At 45.6% G+C, this 16594-nt stretch overlaps 1 long non-coding RNA gene across 4 annotated transcripts in view; it reads right to left on the bottom strand.

The window, feature by feature from the left end:
* LOC141989592 (uncharacterized) overlaps positions 1-16594 on the bottom strand; it is a 136601-nt gene that overhangs the window by 56405 nt on the left and 63602 nt on the right. For all 4 annotated transcript variants that reach the window (XR_012640012.1, XR_012640010.1, XR_012640011.1 and 1 more), the window contains one exon: positions 3511-3771. This is a non-coding gene — a long non-coding RNA (uncharacterized LOC141989592). The remainder of the gene's footprint in view (positions 1-3510; positions 3772-16594) is intronic.

Consider the following 16594-nt stretch of genomic DNA (forward strand, 5'->3'; position numbering starts at 1 on the left):
TGCTGTTTGTGAGAGCCTAGGCGAGGCCAGTACAACCCAATGTGCTGGAAGAGGTGCTGTTATAGCTGCATGAAATACTAAATCCTTTAGGGATGGGTGGGAGAAGGTCAGCTGCTTACCCATTGCTCCAGGGAGTCCCCTCTAAAGGGGGTTCATCACCCTAAAGGGCACTCTTTGATCTTCCCTGGCTGCAGCAGGGAGTGCAGGGTAGGGGGAGGGGAGAAACAGGGCCTGTGAGGGAGGAGAGGGTGGGCCATGAGCACTGGTGGAGGGCACCTCATATTGCCCCATCCTGCACCCAAAGGTCAGGGAGCTTCTTGAAAGTGAAGAACCGGGGCAGTCTCAGCCTCTAGATCCATGTAGCCCAGGAGTAGGGGCAGAGACAGAGGGAGGGATGCAGAGGAACCCCTCACTGAGTTTCTTTACCTCAAATAATTAGTCCTGTAGCTCAAGTGACAGAGGTCTGGGCTGGGGACCTGAAGGTTCATGGTTCAGAAAACCTGCTGATGGATAACATGTGGTGTCTTCATTACAGGAAGGGCTGGCAGCTCTCCCTGTCATTAAGGTTGCCCAACATTTCCCATTATAAGACCCTGTTTTCAATTGCTTATAACTTCGTCAAACTGTAGCTGTTGAGGGGGAAATTCTCCATGCCAGGGATCTACCTTGGGCTAAAAGTTTATGGAAAATTTCAGCCATAATGTTTGAGCCCTTTCTAAGAACAACGGTGATGGGAGAGGAATACATCATTTTTGCAACCACTCTGATGAGAAGCTCTAACACCCTGATACTTTGGAGCAGGGCCCGGAAACATGTTGTGGGTAAGTGGATTTTCCTGGTGTCAAGGGTCTGCCTTTGGCTAGCTCTGTGAAAATTTGCTCACATTTGGCCAAGTTACAAGCATCCAAAAAATCTCACTCTGCACATGCTCAGTAGAGGCTCATTTGAGCTTGGTAGCTAAATTCTCCAAAGAGTTTGTCCTCACTGAGCATGCGCTGTGCACGGCACATGCACCGTCCCCACTGAGAAGCTGCAGCCAAGGCCAGCAACAGCTGAGCAGAAGTATCTCTGCAATTTGCACTGGACACCGGGGCTGAGAGCAGGGAGACTGTCTCTCCTGTGCTCTCAATGCACCGTGCCTAGGCAGGGGGAAGGAGAAGGTGGAGTCAGCCTTACTGGCATGCAGAGGGGTGAAGAATAGGGGAGAGGAGGTGGCAGGAGCTGGCAGAGTGATGGTGGGTGGAGAGGAACAGAGAGGGGAGGAGGGTAGGAACCGAGTGGGGAGGGGTGGAAGCGAGGAGGACATGGTGGGTGGATAGGAGCTGAGGAGAGAGAGAGAAATGGGGGCAGGAGCAAAGGGGGAAGGTAAGGAAGGAGAGGGGGATCAACTGAAACAATAGTATGTGGTCCTCCAGTTAGGCAGTATCATGTTGCATACACACAGGAGAGCCGAGTTAAATTTGTATGGACATCCTGAATTCTGGCATTTCCTGACTTTTGAGTGCTTGACTTTGCAACCTTAAAATCACTCTTTTAAAATATTTTTTTCCCCAGGTGGGGTGGGGAACATTTGTTTGTTTTTGGATGTAAAAGAATACACAGAAAGCTCTGTGCTTAGGGCTCTGAACCTGGGTTCAGTTCCCACCTCGGCCACAGACTCCCTGTGTGCTCCTTGAACAAGTCATGTAGGGTGAGTTTCACAGAAGTATTTAGGCACCAAAATCAATGGGAGTTAAGTATCTAAGTATCTCTGTGAAGTAAATAAATTGGTTAGTCTCTAAGGTGCCACAAGTACTCCTTATCTTGGTGATGAGGGCCATATGAGTAACTAGATAGATGTAAATATTTCACAACCAGACTACTCAGGTAAAATTTCCATTGAAATCAATGGGTCACACCTGAGGTGCTGCCTTCGATTTGGTGGGAGTTGCAGATACCCAGGTACCTATCAGCATTTAGCCCAAGAGAGTTTTGCTTGATTAAATGCTTTAGGATTTGGCTCATTTCCAGCAAATTGGTTATTTGTCCTTCCTCTGGGGGATCCAACAAGGGTCCAATCCATGCAGGTGCTGAGCTCCATCAATGCCCAATGAAGTGGTAGAACATGTAAGTAGGATGTGGATTTCAGTATTGCCAACCCCAAGCATTCAAAAATCATGAGTCCGACCCCCGCAAAATGAGATTGGCTTAAAAATCCTGAGACTTTAAAAAATAATAATTAGTGGGCTCTTTTTATTTACTGTCTGGTTTCCGAGCCTTTAGGGTGCACTCGGGTTGTGGTTTTAAGCTTTTCCTCACAACCTTGATGAAAGCTGAGATTCTCACATATTCACATGACTCCAGGAGTGAGGACTTGAAGAAATACATCAAATATCATGAGAAAAGTTGAGCAGAGAGCTGAGTCTCCAGTCCAAAGCCAGCAGCAAAGTTGGGGATGGAAGCTAACGATTGGACCAAGCGGAGCATACTGGAACTGGGTACCTTCCCACTAGGGGCTACCACATGTAGTTTTTCACCATCGGCGGGGACCACATGTGCAGCAGGAGCCTGCTGAGAAAGAGCTGCTTGAAAGCACTTCTGTGCACATTATGGAAGTTCCATCTTCTCTGTAGGAAGCACTTCCTTCTCCTGTAGTTTGGGTTTTTCTCCCATCCATAGTTGGGTGAGATACAGGAAAATGTGTGTTCTGTGGAAAGTAGTTCATTTAATGGTACGTGTACTGCTGTTGCATTGGGTGTCAATGCAAGGTGAATGGGGAACCATCATCAAGCAGGGATCAGTTCCTGGCCCTACACTACACTATTTAACCTTTTTATCAATGACCTGGAAGAAAACGTAAAATCATCACTGATAAAGTTCCACGGCCTGTGTTCTACAGGAGGTCAGACTAGATGATCACGATGGTCCCTTCTGGCCTTGGAATCCATGCCTGAGCACTCTGTATTGCTGTGGGCCGCCTGACCCCTTTTGCAGCTGGCCCAAATAAGCCACAGCACTGATGCATATAATTAAAGACCTTTGGCTACCACCTTATTAGCAGATTGAATTTAGCTGGAAAGTAGGATGTTGCTTAGCAGCATCCCAGGTCCAAGTGATCCTATGAACCCCACATAGACCCAAATGCCATGGGGCACAACTATGCCCTACTTTTCGGAGGTGGACAATGGTAAGACAACCCCACTCTTCATCCCTTCCCTGTGGAAGGAAGTAGGCCCTTTGCCATGCCTGTACTTGGTACTAAGCCTTGTCCCCATCACCAGAGTCACCACCAGCAGCCGTAGCCAGTCTAAACCTGCATTTGGTGTCCTAGAGAGGCCAATTAGCCAGGGATTCCGCAACAGGTGTTTCAGTGTTGAACATGTTCATTCCCCACTACCTAATGCTGATATTTGTAATATTCCATCCTCACCTAGCTCTTTATAGGAGTATTTGAGACCACACAACAACAGGGTCTGGATAATGCCATCTCGACAACCAGATGTCCCTTTTAACCCGAACCCACAAACTAACCTCTTTGTAAGTAATGCAATCGTTGCCCACAAAGTGAATGATAAGGACTGTGGAGCCCAGAAGTCCCTTCCAAGGCTAGCGATGATGGGATGAGCAGCTTCCGCAACAACCCCTTGATGCTGTGCCAGGACATCTGGAACGTAAAGGCTCTGAATCCAGCTGTGTGCCTTGCCCCGGGCTCTCTGTGTGCTTCTGTTCCCAATGAATGCAGCTGTGCCCACCAATCCAGATATTCACAGAGGAATCCAACTCTCACAGTCCCTAGGTAAAAGGGGAATAAAAGGATATAAGCAATTACCTGGCACAAAACCTCTAGGCTGTCACCTCTACTCAGCCTTTTGGCTCCTGGCATATGATGAGAAGCAATCCAAGCACCATCTCAGCTGTGTCTGGGTGCCTGATGTATACAGCCAATGGTGGCGATAGACGTGGCTGCCTCCGTGCAGCATAAGTGGTCGTCATACTGCTCTCGACACAGCCATCGCAGGCTAGTCCCTTCATTAAAATGCCTATAAACCAGCAGCCAACCATCCCTGTGCATGACCAATTGCCCTTTGCCCACTAAGTGTAGAGAGAGGTGCCAGGATAAATTGCCCTGCTCCATCTTTCATGCAGGAAGGTCTATTCCTCTGAACTCACTTGATAGGTCTATGGAAAACAGGGCTGACCGATATTTTCCCATTTCCCCACGGGGGGTTGCTTAATTGCAGTCTATCCTTGGACACACATGGGAGGAGCTTTCCCAAGCAAAATGCCCCCCAAATCATCACCCTGAAGACTGTCCTAAATAGGATGTAGTCCTGTTTATTCGCCTATATGGTCCCAGGTACCTTGTAGCACTTGGGTGACAAGGATCCTTCTGATTAGCACTCCTCCTTATTCTCATCACCCTTAGAACATGGATTCCCCAATTACCCTGCAAAGACCAAGAGTTCCAGCTAGCCAAGAACAGAATGTTATGTCTCAAAGGCATATTGCAAGGGTGGATGGGGAGACAGCCGTTGCCTGACCAGCAAGACCACAAATTGAGCAATCTAGATTTCTGGCAAGGCCATCGGTAGCCCTTGTTCCTATCAGAAAGAAAAGGAGCTGAAGAAACTGCCCCAATAACTTCTCCCAACTCTCTGGGGCCGCTGATTTTTCTAGAGAGCCATGCAAGATCTGAATTGTTGAGAGTCCAAGGGACTTTGAGAATTTGGAGCCAGCCCTTGCAACTTGTCTATATGGAAACAAGATAAAGGCATCCTCTATGCTGCTGCTCATTCCTGTGAAGTGCCTTGTGATAAAATAGGAAGAGAAGCAGGGTCCCTTTTTCTGCCACAGGGCAGAAAGTAATGTTATGGGAGCCAACAGGAGAATGCCGTGTGACCTTGCGTAGGCCACCTGCAGACCTGTCACTAGGTCAAAATAATATTGAATACTAATGAACTAGGCAACAGGGTAAAGCTATTTTAGTCACACTGTGCTCAGATACCATCGCAATGGGTGCATAGAAAACCCTAGACAGAATAGTTAGAGATAGATGATCCTGTCGCGGCCCTTCTGATTGTGCATTGCCCTCAAAAGAAAATAAAGGGAAAGCAAGCTGGAAACTTTGTTCTTGTTTGTTTACTAGAAGAACGTGGAAATCATGTGTTGTAAATTCACCCCCTTCCCTCCCATCCCATGCGGAAATGATCGTTTCAGCCATAAAATACAGTGAAATTTCATTTGCAGCATATGGAATTGGGGACGTACCGGTATATTTTCTTATGCAAGGGAAGAGAAGTATGGTTGGCTAGTCTCTAATACAGCTTAGTTGCGATTATATAGAACAAAGAAGTTAGTTACCATCAAAGATTTTAATGCCATGTTACGAATTACTCCTGGTAGGACACGCACGCAAGTGCTACGAATTACATCTGGTAGGACACGCACACAAATGCTACGAATTACACCTGGTAGGACACGCACACAAGTGCTACGAATTACACCTGGTAGGACACGCACACAAGTGCTACGAATTATACCTGATAGGACACACACACCAATGCTGCGAATTATATCTGATAGGTCACGCACAGTTCGAATCTAGGCTGAGGCACAGAAATAAAGTCCACAACTGCAGAGTTCCCAAAAGACACTAAGTTTATTACGCTCGAGCGTGGTGCCCCCCTGCTAGCCAGGAGGGGACCCTGAATGCAAATTATACAAAGATTATATACCTTTTAGCAAAGCATGTTGCCCTCGTGCATCGGAAACCTTAGCCAATAAACAAACCCTTGTCTTATCTACCACCTATCCCTGCTTGGTGCATTCCTCGTGCTATACCAGTATGTTAATTACACAGCATGGTCCTAAAGCCATGCATCAGTAACTTTTATTATCAGGATGGGAGGCCTCACATCAAGGCCAAGAGACAGGGAGTTAGAGACTGACAAAAACCAGATACTGCAAATCAAGGCAGGCTGGAGACAAGGAGGAGGATTTTCACAGGGATTCAGTATCTAAGGATTACTCCTCCTGGTGTATAATGTGCTGGCATTCAAACAATGGTGGGCCCCAAACCAAAATGGAGTCACATGTGCTAACTTTTCCTTAACAGCCAGAAGGGACCATTATGCTCATCTAGTCTCACGTACGCCATAGATCCTCGCCCAGTGATTCCTGCATCAAGCCTATCGCTTGTGGTTAAACTACAGCGTGTCTTTTAGTCCAGTCCTGATTTAACTACTCCAAGAATCCCCCTGCCCCTTGGTGGGTACATTTGTTGAAGTAGATTTGGGTTCTCCCAATGGTTCATATATTTTAATTTAATCAATAAGCTATAGTTGGTATCTGAACGAGTGTAATCTTATCACGGTGTCGTCCCTTTGCAAGAAATGAATCATATGGATTAGAAGGGACTCTAAGTGGGTTTAGCTCATTCAAACATATAAAGCGGAGGGACAGTGCCAAATGTGAGACCCTTTTCATAAACATTGACCTTTGAAGGTGTGTTGCCTAGTATATGCTGGCTAGCATCTATCTATCCATCTCATATTAATAATATATATGATCTATCTATCTATCTATCTATCTATCTATCAGTGTGCATTAAGCACCAATAATATTAAGCACACATATTGTAACAGTGATATAGCCTAAAATGGCCTAAACCATAGTCCTGTTCACTTATGCTAAGAATCCCATAACTCCTTACATTTGCTGAAGTAAGTATTTGGCATAAGCGGTTAGGAAACTTGTCAAAATCAAGATACATTCGTTATATATCTTAATACAAGCTAGGGAGGTACCTTCTCGGAGCAGTACCTGGAATGCTAGTATCCAAAACAAAGATAAGGAAGGAACAGAACAAGAAGTTATAGAAGTGGGACAAGCCGATGGGTTGGATTTTAATGACATGTACAGAGATGTATAACTTGTAAAATCATCATGTAAATAATATCAGGTGAAATGTGTGTCTTGGAGAGCACACCTTCTGCATAATGGGAATGTAACATCGCTTCCCAGAGACTAGTATCGTACTGAACCTTTTCCCAGTACAGTATCATTATTGGCTTATAGCAGTAAACCTGACTGACATTGGTTATTTGGTCTCCTGGGTATACTTCATAACAAACCAAAGTGTGATCAAGCAATTGACCATACCATTTATCAACAGCAGCCTCATTATTCCAATATATTCTGGGCTGTTCTAGAGTTTGTACCATTAAGTTCCCTGCATCAGACTGAGGTAAGAGTAAAGCAAAAGACATGGATGCCTTTTAGCAGTGCAAGGCATCTATCTACACAAGACCCACAGAACACCTTTAACTGGATATTTTACAAACTTATACTTGATGCTGGTTTAAAAGTTTTTATACTTTAAAAATTAGAATCAAAATAATACTTAACTCTTATAGTGCTTTTCGTCAGCAGATTACAAAGCACTTTACAAAGGGGGTCAGTTTCATTAAGCCCATTTTACAGATGGGAAAACAGAGCCACACAACAGTGAAGTAGCTTGCCTAAAGTCACCCTGCTTGCTAGTGGTAAGAATAGAATCCAAGTCTTTTGAGTCCCCATCTAGTGCTTTATCTAGTAGGCCACACAGCCTCTCCCTAGCACTTCCTTTATGTTTTACATCATCCTACTTTGCTTTTTCATTTGTGTTTTACTTTAGGATATGTCTACACTAGAATTGTAAATCAACCTATATTCCCAGCTGCTCCTGCCATGAAATTGACAAGACAGCTAACAGCCGATGTTAGAGACATAGTGTCTATACAGACTCTGCATCGCCCTAAACACAGCAATAGAAGCCCTACGCCTCTCGTGGAGGTGGAGTTATTATGTTGCTGTAGCAGGGCACTTACATCAGTGGGAGGAAGACTGTAGTGTAGACACTTTAGGTCGGCATAAGTTGCCTTATGTTGATCTAAATGTGTAATGTAAACCAGCCCTTAGCCTTACAAAATTCTACTGCCCTGCTTGAATGGGGGCAAGTAATATTGATTGGTGAATGAATAAAATATCAATTTTCCCACTACCATCTTTCTATTAGTAAAGGGTTGGTGCATAGATTTTATGGCTGGGCTGTTACATTTTCATTTTAATCATTATTATTATATGTATCACACAAGTGCCTAGGAGCCCAGTCACGGACCAGGACCCGATTGTGCTGGGAGCTGTATGAACACATGACAAAAAGACAATCCTTGCCCCAAGACCTTATGGTGTTGCAAGGCTGTTTTAAGTAACTTTTTTTCCTATCTCCAGAGAGTTAATTCATGTTTTGAAAGTAGAGACTGCATGACAGGAATTAGTTTGGTTTTCCATTTTTCTTATACATTTATTAAAAATAATCATATTTCAGTTTTTGCTTTGAGATTGGGATTTCATTTAAGAACATGGGAGTGTTCCCAACATTTATTTTATTTCAAAATATACGGATGTCTGTTCAAAGAGAGAAAACCAGGAACAATCCCCATTCTGTGTAGAGAGAACGTCTCGCCAACTGGTAGAATCTTTCAAAACTGGTAAAATCTTTTAAAAGTGCAACCACTGTACCTCTTGGAGGTGCAAAGTAAGAATCATTTGTTCCATACCCCATTCATTTTCTCATTTTACAATGGATGCAGATTATTTCAAATCATTTCTCATCTTCTCATGGCCGCTGTGCACAAAAAGCTTGAAGATGGTGCATATGCTACATGATCCTGTTTTGGTTTTGCTCTCATGTTTATTTTCATCCTGAAATTAATTGCCCCATAATGTCTGATTGGCTTTATCAATTAGCATTTGCTGTAGGGAAATACGTTAGTGCCTAATAAAGCATAATGATTTTTTTTCTTATTTGCCAAGGGGGTTATTAATAAACGTCCCCACTGGGGTTAGAATGTGCTCTGGTGTTTGCTTTAGGGGAAACAAGGGATTGTAGGAAAATCCTAACCAAACTGAGCTATAATTAGAAAGAAAGTGTTAGCAATTAGAACTATATGTTAGGCTGCGCCCACTGTAGTCAATAGCAAACCTCCCATTGACTTCAGCGGTAGCATGACCAGACTTTGTTTTCCACCTCCAGAAGATCCTGAAGTGCTGGGTTTTCTTTTGTTTTTAGCTATAATGAGAAATATTGCATTGTTTGGCCTTGCCCATCTCAGAGCATGAAAGCATTTGCACACTGGGTAAAATCCTGACCGGGGCGCCAGAACAAGGGGGCCAAGGAGCCATGGCCCTCCCACTTTTGAAAGTGGACGGGCCTGGCCCATCCACTTTTCACCATGAGCCCCTCCCTCTGCCCCTCCTTTTCCCCCTGAGGCTCCGCCCCCAGCCAGGCTGGAAGCTGGAGCCCGGCCCAGGAAGCCCAGACAGCTGTGGGGAGCCACAGACCCTCCACCTACCCTGGGCGGGAGGTCTGCGGGGGTGGGGACACACGCCAGGGGCTGCTCTCAGGCCCCCCACCCCAGGCAGGTGGAGGGGCCCGGGTTCCCGGAGGTGGGTCTGATGCATCCCCGGGAGCAGCCCGTGCATGGGAAGAGGAAGTCCCATCCCCCCTGCAGCCCAGCTGGGTCTAGCAACTTGAGCCAGGTGCATGGTAGGAGCCACCAGTCAGGGTGTCCCCAGCCCTGCCCGTCCCCAGCTCCAGGAGCACCTCAATAGTCAGTGAGAGGGACAGAGAGTCCAGCCCTTCCCCCCAAGGCGGCGATTTGCATCTCCCCTGGCTGCTCCCGACATCTGAACCAGATCTGCCCCCGCCCCTGCAACTGCTGCCTGGGAGGGGCATGTGAATCAATTTTTCTGCAGGGAAAGAGTAAAATCTGCAGGGCACATTAATTCTGCACTTGTGCAGTGGTGCAGAATTACCCCAGGAGTAAAACTTTGCATTGTAAACCTTTACTTAGAAAAATCAGGTATAAATATTAGATATTGAGGGTCTTACTCATTGGTGGGTCCATTGTCCACTTGTCTCAGGACCCAGTGGTGGGAGAAAGCATAGAATCACAGAATCATAGGCTTGGAAGGGACTTCAAGAGGTCATCTAGTCCAGTCCCTTGCACTCATGTCTGGAGTGAGTATTATCTAGACCATTTCTGACAGGTGTTTGTCTAACCTGCTGTTAAAAATATCCAATGATGCAGATTCCACAGCCTCCCTGGGCAATTTATTCCAGTGCTTAACCACCCTGATAGTTAGGCTGGACATTAGGAAAAACTTCCTAACCTTCCTTGCTGCAATTTAAGCCCATTGCTTCTTGTCCTGCCCTCAGAGGTTAAAGTAAATAATTTTTCTCCCTCTGCCTTGTAACAACCTTTTATGTACTTGAGAACTGTTATCTTGTCCCCTCTCAGTCTTCTCTTCTCCAGACTAAACAAACCCAATTTTTTCAATCTTCCCTCATAGGTCATATTTTCTAGACCTTTAATCATTTTTGTTGCTCTGCTCTGGACTGTCTCCAATTTGTCCACATCTTTCCTGAAATGTGGCTCCCAGAACTGGACACACTACTCCAGCTGAGGCCTAATCAGCGTGGAGTAGAGCAGAACAACTACTTCTCGTGTCTTGCTTACAGCACTGCGGCTAATACATCCCAGAATGGTGTTTGCTTTTTTTACAACAGGTTACACCGTTGACTCATATTTAGCTTGTGGTCCGCTATGACCCTCCCTAAACTGGAGCCAGTTGTTATGGCTCCTACTGCAATTTGTTGCAGCCTCGGGGTTGCCCTTTTTTCTCCTGTCTTTGTTTCAAATTTTTGGTGGTTTCGGCTCTGTTGCGACAAGATCCTTTCCCCTTCACACCTATGTCCCCGACTCTGTAAGGCTCCGTTGGAGATTTCTTGCCCTGTGGAGAATGAGAAGCAGTAGAAACTATTGTTGATTTTTCAGACTGGGGGATTCCCAGGCTACTATCAGAGCCTGGTTTACTTTCAGTAGACAGGTTGAATATCTTTGCCGAGGGCGGGTCTTGGCTCATATTCACTGTCTTTGACTGCAGGAAAAAAAAGAGCAGCCGTCACATTGGCTTTGCTATATCGGCTCTGGATTTAAATGCCCCAACGCGGGAAAATGAAGCAGTTAATAGAGTCGCATAGCAATGCTAACTCATCCCCATAGCTTGTGCTTGGGTTGATTGTGCTCGATGCAGCAGTCAGTGGGAGAAGTTTTGTGACCTCTGTTATGCAGGAAGTCAGACTAGATGATCACAATGGTTCCTTCTGGCCTTAAATTCAATGAAGCTATGAATCCTATTTATCGGGTGGGTAATACACTTGCCCCTAAAGACATTAATACACCTCTACCTAGATATAATGCGGTCCTTGGGAGCCAAAAATTTTTTACTGCATTATAGGTGAAATCGCGTTATATCGAACTTGCTTTGGTCTCAAGCATTTCCGTTATTAATAGTCACTTCCCGCCCCCTGACTGACCCCCTCAGAATCCCTGACCCATCCAACCCCCTCCGGCTCCCTGTCCCCTGACTGCCCTGACCCCTATCCACACCCCCACCCCCTGACAGCCCCTCTGGGACTCCCACGCCCTATCCAACGCCCCTGTTCCTCGTCCCCTGACTGCCTCGCCCCCAGAACCTCCAAACCATCCAACCCCCTCTCTTTCCTGTCCCCTGACTGCCCCCCGAGACCCTCTGCCCCTTATCCAACCCCTCAGCCCCGGCCCGGCACCCTTAACATGCCGCTCAGAGCAGTGTGTAGGAGCCAGACCCGCTGACGGGCTGCTCTGTCGGAGCATGCAGCCCCCCCCCCCCAGAGCACTGCTTTACCACGCTCTATCCGAATTTGTGTTTTATCGGGTCGCGTTGTATCAGGGTAGAGGTGTATCTTAAGGACACATTTGGAATAGAAAAAACAGCATATGTGCAATGCAGCTAAATCATTTCCTAGCTTCTGTGCACTTAAAATTGTGACCTTCCATTTAACCGTTTGTCTTTCCATGTTTTTTTCATAGGAAAAAAAAGACCAGTTGATGATGCTGAGCTATTCGGCTTAAGGAGATTACGAGCGCTTGGACTTGCAGAGTTTACAAGCTCAGTTGGTTGCACCTGTGGAGTCTGTAAGGAACAGAATATACTCTCGCGGGGCTGGACCATGCCTTGTAGGCAAAGGCCTGTATTGGGGGCAGTGAAGAGCTAGGACATTGCTCTGCCTCAGCTCTTAGGCATGCCAAGGCAGCAAACCGACTATTGCAAGGCTTTATGGGTTTGGCTTTTTGCCCCACATGTAGCTGGCCAGCTCTGCAAAGGGCAGCAGAGCCCTTGGCCTTGACTGCTCCCAGACATCTCCGTGACCCTACGGGCATCATGTACCCACCCCAGTGATGGATTACCACGCAGACCGACAGGGTTCATGCCCAGGAGCCCCAGACAATTTGGGGCCTCTGGAAAAATCTCCCCCTGCATGGCCCCAGGGCTGGAGGAGCTCTCACTGCCCGCTCTGACCCCGGGGCCACAGCAGGGGCACAGAGCTTCTCCGGACTGGGTGCTGCAGCGGGGGTGGAAGAGCAGAAAGGAGCGGGCAGGGCCGCAGGGAAAGGGGCAGATGGGGAGGAGCTGTGGGTGGAATGGGGGCAGGGCTAGAGGGGAAGGGATGGAATGGGACAGGGCCATGGGCAGAATGAGGGCGGAGTCACAGGGGGAAGAGGCGAAATGGGGTAGGGGACACAGGTGGACGGGGTGAGGCAGGGCCATGGTTCCAGTGCCGGGGCCCCTTCCCTTACTCTGGCCCACGGCCCCAGGAGACCTTGACCTGCCTCTGACCCACACAGGAATAGACAGAGAACAGCATTTTGTGCAGAGACTACAGTTCTGCTTGGCCTGTTGTAGGAAGGGTACTATTGGCCTCCACAGGTCACCCACATAAGGATGAGGCAGAATTTAGCTGACAGTGGTCTTGGATCCACAAGAAAGTAGGGCCCTGCCAAACTGAGGAGCTCCAAAGGGGGATAAGCTCTCTCCTGTGGAGCTGGTGGGCTCCACAACCACAGGGGCCGGTTCCACAGCCCAAAGGAGTTGATGGCACCTTAACAGCATTCCCCGTGATCTCCCCGCACTTCAGCTTCCTCTCCAGAGTGGAAATTCCAGTTGAAATTTCTCAGCTGGCTCCCCGTGGCACTATGTTTTGTACAGAGCAGCAAGTCTGGTTCTTGGGGTTACTGGTTTTCCAACAGAAATAATGGATACCGATAGAAACCAGATGTATTTCAGGAACACATGAGGGCCCCTACATGCTGGTCAGTGCACATACACCTACACCCTGAACAGACATAACAGACTGGAAGTCAAGTAGAATCTCGAGGTCTGACACCAGAGTTACAAACATTTCAGAGTTACAAGCAACCTCCATAGCTGAGGTGTTCAGAGCTCTGAGGTTCTACTGTATTACTATTGCCATTTTGGGGAGCTGTGGGAGGGGGGGCAATGGAAGTGCAGAGAGATCATCTGATTGGTTTAATCTAAAACTTTTTGTGAGCCTGCATCATTTGCCTAAGGTCACAAACGAAGTCTGTTGCAAAGCCAAGAACTGAACCCGTATTGCCTAATTCTCACAAGACCATCCTCCTTTGGGAAATGAAATCCTGATTCCAGCCAAGTCAATGGCAGAACTCCCGTTGGCTTCAGTGGAGCCAAGATTTCACTCTTGAGGTCTACTAGAACTTCTGCCAGGGGTCTTGGGCCAAAACTAGAAATTGCGGTTGCAGTTTAGAATCTTAACCTCTGAAAAGCTTTGGTTATAGAGACAGGTGAAGGTTTGACTGGATCTGATTTCCTCATCCCTAGTTTGGTGTGAACATGGACATGTCACCTCTGGACAGATACCTCTTTAGTCACCCTTTCTTAGTATTTTTAATTTCTTTAACTGTCACAAACAGTTATACATTAAAACAATTGGATGATTTAAATTTACAAGCATTTTTGAACCCTAGAAACCTGTGGTGGAAAATAGAGCTGCTGGTTGAATTTCCCCCACTCCACCTAATGTATAAAAATAACACCAAGCTTTTCAGCTACCAGCGTTTTCTTAACCACCACAAAAAATCGTACAACCCGTTTTAGATGCTTTGACATAGTCTTTAATTTTCGCTCACAACTGTGGCAATTAGAAAGTGTACTTAATGGAGTGTCATGTTAATTGTGGCAGGGTTAACCAATTTCTCCATTTAATTGTCAATTGATTAACCTATTGAAATGTTAAGTGACTCAGTTTCCTTCCAGAGCAAACAGTAGCAACATATTGTAGCTTCATCAGCTGGAGGGAATACTCATTTGCCCAGACTCAATGTGCTGGTATTTCTCTACACCTCCCTGAGCTTTTAATTAGATGAGCCAATTTTACATGTATTTGTCTGCGGGAAAGGTTATCAGTGCTTTAGCTGACCTGCAGAGACAAGGTTGAGCCTAGCAGCCTTAATAGAAAAGGTTTTCAGCTATGACTGTTGTACTTGATTGCATTGTAATGGTAATTAACTGGAGACTTTGCCTTCCTCGCTGTTTTTTTGTAGTTCTAACTATGCAATGAGATGTTTCCTCTGTCATATATATGCACTTATTAAGCACTCACTGGATTCTAATATGCATGCAAATAGTCAAGAGTTTCTTAAGGCTAATACTCTACTATGTAGATTGTGGTGCCATTAAGTCACTGCAAATATAGTAGCCTGCAGCACATTTGTAAGGTGGTTGTTTTAAAAAAAAAAAAAAAAAAAAACATGGTATGGGAACTTCTTTATTTTCATGATGTCTTATTGCCCAGAGGATCCACAAAGTATAAAATACATATTGACAGATTTACATTAAAGAATGAGATGGAAGACGGCTTAGTTTTTTGGTTTGGTGTTTTTCTTAAGAGAAGATTCAGATTTTTGGTGCAGTTTTCTACATTCATGTGGAATTTATTATCATTTCCCCACATTTCTATTGGCGGAGGGCTTTAAAGCCCTCGGCGTCGCCTGTCTTTCTGCATGTTCTTTTTACAGTACAGCACTGTCGTTTAATTACGAGACAATCCGCCACAACTGAGCAAGCATGATCATCCTTGATAATGTTGGTAGCGAGCAACTGAGACAAAATGATTACAAACCTATGTTGCCCTCAATAGTCCTTTAGAAGATTTCTCTCTTAATAGTTCTGGCTCATTCATGTTTGGTTCAGCACATTTGTTCTTTCAAAGAAGGCGTAGATTAGAAGAGTTTCAGGGTAGGTTAATAACTCAACTGAAAATGGCTGCTTGCATTGTCAAAGCATGTTCCTGCAGTTGCTTGGTGCTTTCTTCAGTTCTGCCTCTCTGCAGCTTTGGCCCAGTTGGTAAACAGCTTAAGTCCAGACATCTTTTCATTCTCTGCGCAGCGGATTGAAATAAAAATGCATATAAGTGGCGACTGACTGGCGCTAGCCTAACAATAGCCTGTAACATTATGCATGGGTATTTACATAGGAATAAGGCCTTAGTAAAGAAGATAGGGGCAATTAATGACTAGGGCCACACATATAAGGAAAGTTTGTCCAATCCTTTCTTCAATAAAGATCTTTTGTAAAGTGCTATGGAAACTCATGGAGGCCCCCAAACAGATTAAGAGTGGGACTTCTGTGGTGTTGGGGTTTTTTTAACTTTAAGTTAAAGGGGCCAAATTTTTAAAGCTAAAATTTAACTTTTCTACCGTTAGGTTGTTTTTTAATCTATTTTGTACATCTTTTTTAGGTAATGGGGAGTGTTTAATAAAGGAATAAATATAGCAGCGTGTCTGGCTTAGGAGGGCAGTGGAATTAAAAGAAGCTAAGCAAAGCAGTTGCAAGACCCCGGCTATTCTCATTGCTATATGTTTGAAATTTATGCTGATTTGTACGTATTTAAGACCTGATTCTGATTTCGCTTATACCAGGGAAACTACCCTCTATTTACGCCAGCGTCATGAGATAAAGAGACAGTCCTTTAGGATTTTTATCTCTCTTTTTTTCCCCTTCCCCCTTTTAAATGTACTTAGCAATTAAATAACACTTTTAAAAAGAGAGAGACAGAGAAAAAAATCTTAATGACTTGGATCTTGATCTTGGTTATTCCTCTGTGCATATGGGATGACTTCAAGGGGAGCTGCCGAATGCACATATCTGAGGGCAGAATTTAGCCCCCAAGTCCAATCCAGTTCCCACGGGGCTGGTGAGGGCAGATTGGGCCCTAGGGGATTTAATATCAGGTGTCACAGCTATGAATAAGAGATAGACCCTGGCTCTACGTGGGGGGGATTTTTGTACCAGTGCAAACCCCCAACACAGATATGCTGCACTCCTGGAAAACAGTGAGCTTCCACAAGTGACTTACCCTGCTTTGCACCAGTGCAGTGTGTCTATAGTAGGGTTTGCGTGAAGCTGGTGCAAATTTCCCTGGTTTAAACAAGTCCACATTCACGGAGGCACATCAGCACCCAAAGATGCACAAGTGATTCTACTACTATTATTAGTGGTGTTTATTATGGTAGTGTCTAAGGATCAACTCAGAACGGGGCCCCATTGTGCTAGGCGCTGTACAAACACAGACAGATAGACTGTCCCTGCCCCAAATTGCTTACAGTGTAGGCAGACAAGGCAGAAACAGAGCAGGGTGAGGGGCTGTAAT

Source organism: Natator depressus, chromosome 6 (genome assembly GCF_965152275.1).
Source record: "Natator depressus isolate rNatDep1 chromosome 6, rNatDep2.hap1, whole genome shotgun sequence".
In the NCBI taxonomy this organism is placed as follows: domain Eukaryota; kingdom Metazoa; phylum Chordata; order Testudines; family Cheloniidae; genus Natator; species Natator depressus.